Source organism: Hylobates moloch, unplaced genomic scaffold (assembly GCF_009828535.3).
Source record: "Hylobates moloch isolate HMO894 unplaced genomic scaffold, HMol_V3 SCAFFOLD_9, whole genome shotgun sequence".
In the NCBI taxonomy this organism is placed as follows: Eukaryota; Metazoa; Chordata; class Mammalia; order Primates; family Hylobatidae; genus Hylobates; species Hylobates moloch.
In genome coordinates this window covers 742,312-754,640 of record NW_026652284.1, presented here as the reverse complement: position 1 = coordinate 754,640, position 12,329 = coordinate 742,312, and the positions used below count along the sequence as shown (strand labels likewise).

The window sequence follows — 12,329 nt, the reverse complement described above, 5'->3', positions numbered from 1 at the left end:
TTTTTGTTTTTTGTTTTTTTTTTGGAGATGGAGTCTCGCTCTGTGGCCCAGGGGCGCGATCTCGTTTCACTGCAACCTCTGTCTCCTGGGTTCAAGTGATTCTCATGCCTCAACCTCCTGAGTAGCTGGAATTACAGGCATGTGTCACCACACCTGGCTAATTTTTATATTTTTAATGGAGACATGGTTTCACCATGTTGGCCAGGCCTGTCTCAAACTCCTGACTTCAAGTCATCCGCCCACCTTGGCCTCTCAGAGTGCTGGGATTCCAGGCGTGAGCCACCACGCCCAGCTGGATCCTGGCCTCTTCATGGTGTCCGCTCCTCAGCGTGTCTGCACGGAGTGGGCTCACCACCCACCTTGAGGGGGAGTGTTGTTTCGAGTTTGGAGCTATTAAAACGAAGCTGCCGGCGAGTGTGTGAAGTTTTTATTTCTCTGAGATGAATGCCCCAGAATGCCACTGCTGCCTTCCACGGCATCTGCATGTTCCAATTTTTAAGGAACTGCCAAGGGCTCTCCAGGGGGCCGCACCGCTCCGCAAGCCCCGCAGTGCATGAGGGACCAGCTGTGGCTGTTTAAATCCTGGCCATCTGGACAGGCGGTGGCATCTCCTTCTGCTCTTAATTCACAGCCCACCAGCAAACATTTTACACTGTATTTACAAATGCATATGTTCTAACTCCTTTGCAAACACTTTGAATTAACAAAATCTTCCCCACTAAATCACTGATATACCTCCAGACTCGTTAAACACATAGTTTATTCCTAAAATCTCTTGTTTTCCAAGACCCTACATAAATGCAGTAAGATTTCACTTCAACTACGAGCCTAAATAATTTCCTCATCTGAACGATGATTCAATGGCGAAGCCAACCCTCTCTCAGGACAAGTTCTCTTGAGCATTATGAATGCTGGGCCGGGCATGGCAGCTCACACCTGTGGCCCCAGCTGCTGTGGGAGGCCAAGGCAGGAGGATCCTTGAGCCCGGGAGGTCGAGGCTGCAGTGAGCTATGATGGCACCACCGCACTCCCGCCTGGGCGACAGAGCGAGTCCTTATCTCAAAAAGCACCCCGCCCCTACAAAACCCCATGCATTACAAACATCAAATGGTTCTATTTCAATACAAAAAATATTAGTGCACAACTTTTCAGTTCCCCGACCTTCCCATACTGCACCTGAAATCTGGGAGGAAAGGGTTCCCTCTCGGGGACATAAACAGCCCAGCCGGCAGAGGTGGGGTCCCTGGTGTGATCTGCGGGCACCTGCGACTTACGATGCTCCCCTGTGGCCTTCAGACCTAGCATCTCTGCTATAACCTGAGGATGGGATTCAGCCCGTGTGGCCCTTAGGGTAGTAAATGTTGTTTCTGTTTTAGTCTAGAGATTGTCCTTCAACTGGATGTGACTCTATGGTGTCCTTATGTTTCCACCTGGCCTAGTGGAATCCTGCACCCTTTCGTGTTCTCGGGAATGTGCACCCCGTGGGGTTACTCAACAGGGAGCCTCCAGGGACATCTCGCATGGCCTTGTCTCCCTTCCCCAGGGAGAGGACGAGCTATCCACTGCCCGCCTGACAGCCGAGGGAGTGCCCAGTGCCCAGGCAGCTGCTGTCAGGTTGGCCCACGCTGGCAGGGGCTCTGCTCCCAGAGATCAGGTGGGTACTGGTCTCAGAGCACAGTTCAGCAGGTGCTGGGTGGGCCCTGTTGGGGCCTGCAACCCGGGCCTGAGGCACATGCACACATGCACTGCAGGGCTTCCCGCAGCCCCAGGGCTTTGACCTCTTCCCCCTGACAGGGGCCAACCTGTAGCGAGGTGCAGACCACCGTGAGTGACAGAACAAGGGGAGGGGATGCTTGTGCACCAAGCTCCAGCATAAGGACACGGTCACCCAGGGCCACAGCCCCAGGCCAAGCCGAGGGGTAGGGACTTGACACTGACACAGGCAGCTTCCACAGCTGTGAAACGACCCAGGAAACGCTGGTCTTCAGGAAATAGTCAAGAAAGTGGACGCTAGGCACGGTGGCTCACGCCCGTAATCTCAGCACTTTGGGAGGGCCAGGCGGGAGGACTGCTTGAGCCTAGGAGTTTGAGACCAGCCTGGGCAAAACAGACCCCCGTCTCTACAAAAAAAAAAAGAAATATGTGCCAGGTGTGGTGGCACACACCCGTGGTCCCAGCTACTCCGGAGGCTGAGGTGGAGGATGCTTGAGCCTAGGAGGTCCAGGCTGCAGTGAACCACGATCATGCCACTGCATCCGGCCTGGGTGACAGCATGAAATCCTCTCAAACACAAAAAACAAAAAAGAAGTGGAAACGCTGGCTCAGCTCCACGATGAGTTGCCGCAGACGGCAAGAGCCTGTGGTGCAGACTGGACTCCGAGAAGAAGACGGCGACTGTGTCCTCCCTGTGGTCCTCAAACGTTGCCCAGGCCAGGTTCCTCTTAATGGGACCGACACTGTGGGCGGCAAGCCACCCAGGCGCCGAGGCAAGAGACCGAGGACACGAGCTGTTCCAGTATAATAAAATATAAAACAAAAATAGTCATACCAGATATAGATCTTAGATATGATTACATATGAATATCATTAATCACTAGTTGGTAGTCGTTACTCTTTATCCCAATATTATAATAATCCCTGCTCTATAATCATAACCTAGGAAAAACCAGGCCATACAGAGATAGGAGCTGAGGGGACATAGTGAGGTGAGAAGACAGGAGTGCGAGCCTTCTGTTATGCCTGGAAAGGGCCACCAGAGGGCTCCTTGGTCTAGTGGTGACACCAGCATCTGGGAAGATGCCTGTTGCCAGGCGGACCATGGTCTAGCGGTAGCAAAAGGTGTCAAGGAACAACACCCGCTACTTAGCAGACCGGGAAAGGGAGTCTCCTTTTCCCCGGGGGAGTTTAGAGAAGACTCTGCTCCTCCACCTCTTGTGGAGGGCCTGACACCAGTCAGGCTTTCCCGCAGTTATCCAGAGGCCTAACCGTCTCCCTGTGATGCTGTGCTTTGGTGGTCACGCTCCTAGTCCACCTTCATGTTCTATCCTGTACACCTGGCTCTGCCTTCTAGATAGCAGTAGTAAATTAGTGAAAGTACTAATAGTCTCTGATATGTAGAAATAATGGCATAAGCTGTCTTTCTCTTTGTCTTCTCTCTCTCTCTGCCTCAGCTGCCAGGCAGGGAAGGGCCCCCTGTCCAGTGGACACGTGACCCACGTGACCTTACCTACCATTGGAGAAGACTCACATTCTTTACCCTGCCCCTTTTGCTTTGTATACAATAAATAACAGTGCAGCCAGACATTTGGGGCCACTACCGGTCTCCGCACAGCTGCCTTTTCTTTTATCTCTTTGTCTTGTGTCTTTATTTCTACACTCTATCGTCGCCACACACAGGCAGAGACCCACGGACCCTGTGGGGCTGGACCCTACACGACACACAGAAGCTGCACGTCCGCGGGCGCATGGCCGGAAACCCTGCAGCTGTCAGCGAACCCCTAGTGCTGGGCGCCCACGCCCAGGCGTCCCACGGCCAGAGGCACTGGTGGCATCAACTCCTCCAGAGGCCCTGAGGGAACCCTGGGATGGACCCTCAGGCGAACACTGTCCCTCTAAAGAGAAGACACAAACGTGACTTCCCCACCTGTCCCCAATACTCCTGTTTAGAAAACGTCCTCACGCTGTTAACATGAGGGCTTTATTTCCATTGAAATCTCTGGCATTTAAACTTGGGATGGAATCCGGAGGCGGCGTCCATCAGGAGGAACAACCCCAAGGCGCATGCAGGACGGGCCTGGGAGCTCCCGGGAGCAAGGGAGCTGGAGGGTCTGGGGGGTCTGGGGGGTTTGGGGTTCTGGGGGGTTGCGGGCATATAGAGGGTTGGGGGTTCTAGGGGGTTGGGGGATCTGGGGGTTTTGGGGGTCTGAGGAGTTGGGGGTATATGGGGGGTTGGGGGTTCTGGGGGGTTGGGGATCTGGAGTTTTGGGGGGTCTGAGGAGTTGGGGGGTCTGCGGAGGTTTGGGGGGGCCCGCGACACCTGCAGCGCCCCCCACACCCTGCGCGCTGGCCCAGCTAGGAGAGGGGACACCGACAGGACCCAAGCCTTTGATGAGCGGACGGACGCCCCCAGTTCTTTCGGGGAGCTCCTTTAAACGTGTTTGCCGAAAGCTGCGGGCGCCGCGGGACGCACAGAGTGGTCTTTTCTCCGAGGGTGGCTCAGAGGCAGAGCCCCGGAAAAACCCACGCGCCCGGCCTATGGGGCAGCGAAGCCGCCCAGACCCCGGGGCCGCCGAGACTCACGGGGGAGCGTCCCGATACCGCAGAGCCCTGACCCGTCCAAGAGGCGGAGCCCCGGGAGCCCTCTGGGTCCGAGCCGTCTCAGTCCCGCACCGAAGCCAGGGTCTCTCCCGCCGCGCTCCGACCCCGGCCGCCGAGATCCCAGCACTGGCGCCGGCCACGGACCTCGGGCGCATTTGGCGGCGGCTCGCGAGGCGCTCAGGGCGCTCCGTGGGTCTGGAGGACGCTAGCCCCGCGCACCCGTGGCCAAACCTGGTGCAGCCGCGCCGCCTTCTCCGATGAAGCCGAAGCCGCCCCGGCCGCCCCCAAACGCTCCGCCTCCGCCTAAACCGGCGGAACGCGAAGGACGCCGACGCTTGTGCGGTCGCCCGGGAGACCCCGACGACGCCCCGCCCCGTCTCCCGGCAACGCCAAGCAGCCGGCGCGCGAGGAATCCGGGGGAATGTAGTCCCTCCATGTCGGGAGCCCGAGACATGCGCCGGGTCTTCCAGGACTACATTTCCCAGGGCGCTTCGCGCCCCGCCCCGGCACCCCACCCACGGCCTCGCGCGACGGTACCACCAGGTGAGGGCGGCTCTCGCGCGGGCCGCCGGGAGTTGTAGTTTTCTTTGGGAGCTGCGGGGCCTGGCGCCGGGGCCGGGGCGGAAGAAAGACTACAAGTCCCAGGGGGCGCGGCGCCACCGCCTGAGGGCGGGGTGTACGAAAGAGAAACCCGGAGGGCGCCGGGGTGAGTGAGGGGCTGGGGGCAGGCGTGAGGGCAGCGGGTGGAGGCGCCGGGGTCCGTCTCAGCGGCCGGGTAGGCGCAGGGAGTGCGAGAGGCAGACAAAGGTCGGCGGCTCCGGCCCGGCCCGAGGGACGCCCCCTGCGCGTCCCCCATCGTGCGGCGCGCGGAGGAGCCGCCAGCGCCTGGGCCCACGTCCTCGTCGCCGCCTCCCAGCGAGCCTTGCCGCGTCCTGTGGGGGAAAGGCGCCCGGGCTGAGCGGGACGCCTGGGGAGGGGAAGGGGCGTCTGAGGAGGGAAGGGGGACCCCGGGGAGGGGCGGGGAGGGGGTCCCTAAGGAGGGGAGGGGGTTCCCGGGGCGGGGAGGGGGGGTCCCTGGGGAGGGGAGGGGTTCCCGGGGCAGGGGAGGGGGTTCCTGGGGAGGAAGGAGGTCCCTGGGGAGGGGAGGGGGTCCCTGGGGTGGAGGGGCACCTGGGGAGGGGAGGGGGTTCCCAGGGCAGGGAGGGGGTCCCTGGGGAGGGGATGGGACGGGCGCCCGGGGGAAGAAAGGGGGCGCGCTCGCCTCACCTTCCCCGCAGCCGGGAATGGGGGCCCCGGCGCGGTCCCCGGTGTCCTAGAAGTCGGCCAGGATTCAGGTCTTTTTCCTGCGAGGCTTTAGGATTTGTTTTTGTCCGTTTGTCACCTGGAGTAGCCGAGCGCTAGTCAGGGTGCAGTTTTTCAGGAGCGAGTTGTTCCGGTGGCAGGTGTTCCGGAGTCGGTGATTGAGTTTACGTGTAATTTAAGCCCAGGTGTTCGGGTGCATTTTTTACCGCGTTTCAAAGCAAACGCGGCTTCTTCCCCGGGAAACTACATTGTGAATGAATTCTTAGCCACCTCGTCCTGTTAAATTTCAGGATGTCAAACTTGGCCCCCTTTTTTTTGGTTTTCGTTTTTCTTAGTATTACCACAGTGTGCAGAGAAGGCAGAGCTGCGTCTTCCTCTTTTATTTTTCCGTGAGTTACTGGGGTGCAGGTGGTTACATGGGTAAGCTCTTTAGTGGTGATTTGTGAGATTTTGGTGCTCCCATCACCCGAGCAGTACGCACTGCACCCTATTTGTAGCTTTTTATCCTTCTCCCCCTCCCACCCTTCCCTCTGAGTCCCCAAAGTCCATTGTATCGTCCTTAGGCGTCTTCCTGTTTCCTGATGGCTTAACCTGGAAAACCCTCCCAGAGGGAGCCGGCTCTGAGCCCCGGAGTAGGGGCGGCCGCCTGCAATGTTCAGTGATGCGCCCGATTACTCAGGTTTATGTTCCCCATTTGCATTCAGCCAGGATCCGTCATGGCCACGTTGTTTTTAACATACATGTTTATGAATTATACAGAAACGTTCTTTTCCTGACACACATCCCGCCCCCAGTACTCCTCCTAAAAGCCGGTCAGGCAGGTGTCTCCACGCGCAGTCACCTCAGCCCTGGGGCCCACAGGCAGCATCCCGGGAACCCCTGAGATACCTCCCAGCCCCTCCCTGCCTTGCGGCTGCTCTCCACCTGAGCTCTGACTTACTGGGTAGCTCATTTAAAGAACAGCTAGCACTGTGGGTGCAGGAGTGGGATATCGCTTGAGACCAGTCTGTGCAACATAGGGAGACCTCGTCTCTATAAAAAATAAAAAATATTATCCAGGCATGGGGACAAGCGCCTGTGGCCCGTTACAGTCGGTAGCTAGTCAGACATGAGCAGGGCAGAAGAGGGGCCCCCCTCTATCAGGGACATTTGGCTGGTAAGAGAAGGTGGCCCTGGCTGGGCGCGGTGGCTTACACCTGTAATCCCAGCACTTTGCAAGGCTTGGGGAGGGGAGGGCGGATCACAAGGCCAGGATTTCGAGACCAGCCTGGCCAATATGGTGAAACCCCGTCTCTAATAAAAATACAAAAATTAGCCGGGCGTGGTGGTGGGCGCCTGTAGTCCCAGCTACTCAGGAGGCTGAGGCAGGAGAATCGCTTGAACTCGCGAGGCAGAGGTTTCAGTGAGCCGAGATGGCGCCACTGCACTGCAGCCTGGGTGACAGAGCGAGACTCCATCTCAAAAAAAAAAAAAAAAGGCCTTGAGGGAGCGTGCGCACAACTGCAGTAAACCGCGCATGCTCCCTCCCAAGTGCCCCCGGCCGCTGTGTATGTGGATGGCCCACCCCGAAGGAAGAATCGGGAGAAGTAACACCCCGGAAGCCTCCAGCGTGGAAGACCCTAAGTCAAAGGTCAAACTGCGCACTTGATCTCTCAGGTCTCCCGCCTGGCCTTCCAAGGGTGCTTTACTTCCTTTTATCCCCGCTCTAAAGCTTCTTCATAAACGGTTGCTCCTGCTCTAAGGTCTCTTCTGCCTCTTGCCCGCCCATCAAACACTTCTGAGGAGGGAAGAATTGAGGTTCATTGCTGCTAGCGTGCTTTGGTGTCAGAAGTGCAGAAGTGGGACATGTTCTACCAGCTACTCAAGGGACTGAGGCAGGAGGATCACTTCAGCCCCGGAGGTGGAGACTGCAGTGAGCCGAGATCACAACGATGCACTCCAGCCTGTTTCACAAAGAAAAGAAAGAGCCACCTCTTCTCACCACTCTGGCTGAGGGTTGTGTGTGCCGAGGTGGAGCATGGAGCTCAGGTGAGCCTGCAGAGCTCTGTTACCGGCAGAATGTGTCTGAGTTTCGGCACCAAAGTATGTCAGCGGCGGCCTTGATTCTCGCTGCCTCAGAAGAAAGAATTCGACGGAAGGACATGAGGCCAGAGGAGAGACTGAGGCAAGTTTTTTTTTTTTTTTTTTGAGACGGAGTCTCTGTCTGTTGCCCAGGCTGGGGTGCAGTGGCACGATCTCGGCTCACTGCAAGCTCTGTCTCCCGGGTTCACGTCATTCTCCTGCCTCAGCCTCCTGAGTAGCTAGGACTACAGGCGCCCACCACCACGCCCGCCTAATTTTTTGTATTTTTAGTAGAGACGGGGTTTTTCCATTTTGGTAAGGCTGGTCTCGAACTCCCAACCTCAGATAATCCGCCCGCCTTGGCCTCCCAAAGTGCTGGGATTACAGGCTGGGATTACAGCCACCGCGCCCGGCCGACTGAGGCAAGTTTTAGAGCAGGAGTGAAAGTTGATGAAGAAGCTTTAGAGCAGGAAGGAAAGGAAGTACCCTTGGAGGAGGGCCAGGCGGGCGACGTGAGAGATCAGGTGCGCGGTTTCACCTTTTGACTTGGGATTTTATAGGCTGGCAGGCTTCTGGGGTCTTGCACCCCTTCTCCCCTGATCCTTCCTTGGGGTGGGCTGTCCACCCACGCTGCAGGCTGCTGGCACGTGGGCAGGAGCATGCGCCGTGTGTTCACTGGAGGGACGGAGCATGCACCATGTGTTCACTGGAGGGAGCCTGCGATGTGTGTTCACTGAAGGGAGGGAGCCTGCCCTGTATGTTCACTGGAGGGAGGGAGCCTGCGCTGTATGTTCACTGGAGGGAGGGAGCATGCGCCGTGTGTTCACTGGAGTAGTGCGCGTGCTCACCTGAGGCATTCTTCCCTTACGGGTCAAACGTCTCTAGGAGGTCACAGACCAGTTACATGCCGCCATTTTGCCTCTCAGTGCACACGCTTGAGCCAACTCGCCCAGTTCTTGAGATGGTATCGGGAAGCTGCCAATCACCTAGTTTCATGTGTTTTCTAGCTATTGGGAGTCTGTCTTTCCCTGGCGCTGGCTGAAACCAGTTCTTTTAGAGAGACAGTTAACAGCCACCTGACCATCACCTGATGGTGGCCTGACATTCCTGGTTGGGGGTGGGCCCGATCCTGCCCTGCTAACGTCTGCTGAGCCACCTACGGCAACCGCCCGACTCCGGTGTGCTGAGCCCACAGGTAGGTTGGGGCAGGGTCTACTGTGCACGTCAACAGAGGCGGATGTCTCCTTTACACCCCATCAAGGGATTTGCGGTATTTCTTTTCTATCAAAGTACGAGAGGGGATCTTTAGATAGAGAGGCCTGTGTTTAAGGCTCCCAGACAGTTCTTATTGGGCCCTTAAAGCTACGTTTCACGTTGGCTTCCTTTGCTTGCTATGAAGATGACCAGCATTAGCTACAGGGCTGCAGTGGAAGCTCCAGCTGGCCCTTGGTGCTGTGTTTACCGAGGTTCGGCAGTGTGAGAAACCTGCCAATGAGCCCTCCTGCCTCCCCTTCTCAGTTACTGCTGCCTGGGCGGCCGGAGTTACGGTGAGCGTGGGTGTGGTCTACCCACTGCCCCAGCCGGTGGTTGCTTTTACAGGGTTGTTTTGCAAGATGTCACTTATTTAAAATCACAGTGACCTGAGGCATTTTTTTCATTGAAACCAATTCTTTGTTGTTGCTGTTGTTGAGACGGGGTCTGGCTCTGTCGCCCAGGTAGAGTGCGATGGTGCCATCATGGCTCACTGTAGCCTTAACCTCCCGGGCTCAAGAGATTCTTTAACCTCAGCCTCCCAAACAGCTGGGACCACAGGTATGTGTCACCAAGCCCAGCTCTTTTTTTTTTTTTTGATAGAGATGAGATCTCTGTTGTCCAGGCTGGTTTTGAACTCCTGGGCTCAAGCGATCCTCCCACCTTGGCCTCCCAAAATGATGGGATTACAGGCCTGAGCCTCCACACCTGCCCTGAAACCAGTTCTTCTAAGGGAAAATAAGAGTGGTGAAAGAGTGTATAGCACAATTTAAATTCTCACTAAATTTTTCATTGCCTTGTAGAAATTTTCATCCCATTATTTAGCTTTTTGGCTCCAACGAGATTCTCAAAATAGAAAATGCATTTATTTAGTTACTGAGGCATAATTTACATGGAGCGAAACACACAGAGCTTGTGTCCAGTTCAATTGTTTTGACAAAGGATTCACCAGACGCCTGTCGTGATGTAGAATGTGCCTGTGATCTGTGGAGATCACCTCGCAGGCTGTTCTAGCGCCCGCCTGCCGTGCCGGACAGGAGCGTTGCTGTGATTTTACCGACACTGTGAGTGTTAGGAGTCATACGTGCAGGCGGTTTTGCATCTGCCACAGCTCACGCAGAGAACTGTTTTTGAGCTTCCTCTGAGGCGCTGCACGAGGCGTGGGTGTGGGATGCGCTGTTGCGTGCTTGTCATCTCTGAGGGCGTGCGGGTGGGTTTCCCGTGTCTGAAGACCTTGGGCCTATTTTTGTGCACGTGTTTGGCGGGCATGTGTTGTTTCTCTTGGGAACGTGCCGGGGGGAGGGCGGCATCCCAGGTGTGGGAGTCCCAGCGGTTCCGTGTGTCCCCATAGGCGAGAGGCTGAGGGCCGTTTGGTCGTGGAGGCTTTAGTTTGCGTTTCCCCGACGCTCACCCGTGTTGGGCACTGTCCACTCGTCTGTTGCCATTCGCACATGTTTTCTGAGTGTTCGAGGACATCTTTTGCCCATTTTTTTGATGACCAGATTGTGAAAGTCCTTTATATATTCCATATTCAGGTCTTTTGTCTGGTACGTGTACTGTGACTATCTCCCATTCTTTGATTTGCCTATTAATTTTATTACTGATGTTATAAACTAAGAATAAAATCCTAAGTCCCCAGCCGACTGAACGAGCTCCCTCTTGGCCAAGGGGACCCCAGAGAAACCTTAAAAATTGAGTTTCCGGCCGTAAAAGGATGGGAGGTTGGACACACCTGGTTATACTCCCACCCTTTTTCGGTTTAGACACAACTGACCAACTAATGTTAAAGTGGAGATTACAAGACTGACAGACTCTGGCAGTAAGACGCCGAGTTATAATCAGGACCTAAGGCCGTGCCAGGCCGGGGTTAAGTCACACACCCCTACAGTTAAAGAATAAGGCTTGGGTTTTCCTTTTCTCTAGCAGTTAAGCAGGCACTGGCCTGAGAAGCGGTATGGAAACGGTGATGGCTTGCTGCCAGGCACTAACTGACCCCCCGTTTCACAGCCATAACTACAGCGTCACTTTCCATAACTTCCTCCTGATAAGACACTGCTGACCACGGACTGGTTCTGCTGGTCTATGGAGGACGTGACTGCAGTGACTCCCAGGTCCCGCCTCACCTTTGGCCATATAGCGCCTAGTTGTCATACATGTAAATGTGAAGTCTCACCTCTCAGTGAACGTGGGTCCTGCGTTACACGCATGTTTATCCAGTACACATGCATTAAGACAGGAGAGAAGAGTGCTTGAGCCCAGGAGTTCGAGACCAGCCTGGGAAACATAGCAAGACACCCTTTTTACCAAAAAATAAAAATAAAATTAGCCAGATGTGGTGGCAGGCATGTAGTCCTAGCTACTTGGGAGGCTGAGGCGGGAGAGTTGCTTGAACCCAGGAGTTCAAGATGGCAGTGAGCTACGATTGCACCACTGCACTCCAGCCTGGGCAACAGAGCAAACCCCTGTCTCTAAAAGAAAGAAAGAAAGAAATTTTAAAAAGGAGGAAAGGAAAAGAGAAGAGGAAAGGAAAAAGGAAAGGAAACTGTTTCCATTAAACACTAACTCTGCATTCCTCCCTGCCCCCCAGCCCCTGGCAACCACCATTGTCTCTTCTGTCTCTATGAATTCGACAACCCTGGGAACCTCATGAGTAGAATCATAGGGTATCTGTCCTATTGTGATGAGCTGCTTTCACTTAGCATAGTGGTTTCAAAGTTCATCCCTGTTGTAGCATGCGCCCAAAGTTTCTTTTCAGGACTGTAGAATATTCCATGGTCTGTATAGACCACCTTTTGTTTATCAATTCATCTGTGGGTAGACACTTGCTCCCACCTTTTGGCTGTGGTGAACAATGCTGCTAAGACATGGTGTCCATGGTGAACAGTGCTGCTAAGACATGGTGTCCATGGTGAACAGTGCTGCTAAGACATGGTGTCTGTGGTGAACAGTGCTGCTAAGACATGGTGTCCATGGTGAACAGTGCTGCTAAGACATGGTGTCCATGGTGAACAGTGCTGCTAAGACATGGTGTCCATGGTGAACAGTGCTGATAAGACATGGTGTCCATGGTGAACAGTGCTGCTAAGACATGGTGTCTGTGGTGAACGGTGCTGCTGCAGACAATGGTGTCCGTGGTGACAGACGTGGTGTCCGTGGTGAACCGTGCTGCTACAGACGTGTCCGTGGTGACAGACGTGGTGTCCGTGGTGAACGGTGCTGCTAAGACATGGTGTCCATGGTGAACGGTGCTGCTGCAGAGGTGGCGTCCGTGGCGAACGGTGCTGCTGCAGACCGTGGCGAACGGTGCTGCTGCAGACGTGGTGGCCGTGGTGAACGGTGCTGCTGCAGAGGTGGCGTCCGTGGTGAACGGTGCTGCTGCATACGTGGCGGCCGTGGTG

At 55.7% G+C, this 12,329-nt stretch overlaps 1 protein-coding gene across 4 annotated transcripts in view; it reads left to right on the top strand.

The window, feature by feature from the left end:
* Positions 1-4,815: 4,815 nt before the first annotated feature.
* CUNH1orf159 (chromosome unknown C1orf159 homolog) overlaps positions 4,816-12,329 on the top strand; it is a 38,298-nt gene continuing 30,784 nt past the window's right edge. The window contains exons 1-2 of one of the 4 annotated variants that reach the window (XM_058443954.1): positions 8,478-8,875; positions 9,735-9,995. The gene's annotated coding sequence lies outside the window, so the exon portion shown is untranslated. Of the gene's footprint in view, positions 5,024-8,477; positions 8,876-9,276; positions 9,996-12,329 lie in introns of those variants that run through there. The other 3 variants (XM_058443955.1, XM_058443956.1, XM_058443953.1) reach the window with 3 other exon arrangements.